Raw genomic sequence first — 1,563 nt, 5'->3', positions numbered from 1 at the left:
AACTTGGTGGCTGAGCTGCAAAATTATTAGCACTATTAGCGGTAAATTACTTTAACATAGAGGAAGTAGACAATACCTGAGTTGATAACAAAGTGAGAGCATTAACTTCATGAACTCCGACTACACGTCTTCCTGAAGCTGTTCGATTTGTTGGCCATTGATAGTTGTTGCTCGTGATCCTCTCGATGATCTCATAAGCCTCATTATAAGACTTAGACAAAATTACACCATTCGCAGAAGTATCTACCATCAATCTTGTATGTACATTGAGACCATTATAGAATGTCTCTAACTTGATACAATGAGGAATCCCATGATGATGGCACTTACGAAGTAACTCCTTAAATCGCTCTCAAGCCTCATACAAAGACTCGTCATCCAATTATTGGAAAGTTGTGGTCTCGTTCCTCAACTTAGCATTTTTGCTAGGCAGGTAATACTTAACCAAAAATCTCTCTGCTAATTCTTGCCATGTAGATATAGAACTTCGTGGCAATGAATTGAGCCATGCTCGTGCTCAATCTCACGAGTATGGAAACAACTTTAACCTCAACCTCAATGCGTCTTCAGTCACAATGGCTATCTTGAATGAGCCACTTACCTCCATAAACAACTGAAGGTGGAGATGTGGATCTTCCATAGGCATACCACTAAATTGACCCACCGATTGCAGCATTTCAAACATCACTGGTTTCAATTCGAATTGGATTGCCTCAATATCTGGCCTTCTATGTAACGCCCCCGTACTCGATACCATCGCCGGAGTCGAGCACGAAGTGTTACTAAACTTAATTCATCAATTAAACAACTTAAACAACTTATTACCAACCATGCATGACAACCAAGCATATGCACATCACCAATATCAAACATAACATAAATAACTAGATTTATAAGTCAGAATCATTAGCTCACTAAAGACCAATATATTTGGCCAAATTATAATAACACATGTTATAAAATTAGGTCCCTATACATGCCACTCACTTGATAATTCTAGTATATGTGTTTATACTTGTCAAGGTGTTGGCTTGATAGTGTGATCTTTGCCTCCAACGGTCTCCAACCCCGAGCTAACTCGACAACACTAAAAGAAATGGAAAGGAGGGGTATGCTTTATGCTTAGTAAGCTCACATGAAATAATAATAAGCAATTTACTAACATGCTTCCCACAATAAAACTAACTTATTTGTACATTTACACATGTTCTGGTTAAGCTGTTTTCTTGAGTAATAGTCACTAAATTATTTATATTTAGAGCTAATAAACTCCAAATTAAAATCTGTAAATTTTACCAAAACCTAGACTCATATATCTTGCCACCATAAAATTTTCAGAATTTTTGGTCCAGCCAATAAGTACATTTTATTATTCAAAATCTCCCCTATTTTTTTGTTTAACAGCTTCGACCTTTCTTCACTAAAATTTATTTATCTCATAGTACAAAACTCGGATGATGTTCTCGTTTGTTTTTATTAAAAGTAGACTCATCCAAGATTCTAGGCATATAAATTATACCCCAAAATTATTTTTCTATAATTTTTAAAAATTATTCCAAGTCA

General features: G+C 35.6%; 1 non-coding gene across 1 annotated transcript; it reads left to right on the top strand.

Moving 5' to 3' along the window:
* Positions 1-308: 308 nt before the first annotated feature.
* LOC128285098 (small nucleolar RNA R71) lies at positions 309-415 on the top strand. The gene has a single exon (XR_008275512.1). It is a non-coding gene; the product is annotated as a small nucleolar RNA R71 (small nucleolar RNA).
* The last annotated feature ends 1,148 nt before the right edge of the window (positions 416-1,563 follow it).

The sequence above is a fragment of the Gossypium arboreum genome, chromosome 11 (genome assembly GCF_025698485.1).
Source record: "Gossypium arboreum isolate Shixiya-1 chromosome 11, ASM2569848v2, whole genome shotgun sequence".
Taxonomy (NCBI): domain Eukaryota; kingdom Viridiplantae; phylum Streptophyta; class Magnoliopsida; order Malvales; family Malvaceae; genus Gossypium; species Gossypium arboreum.
This window is presented reverse-complemented; position numbering and strand designations above follow the sequence as displayed.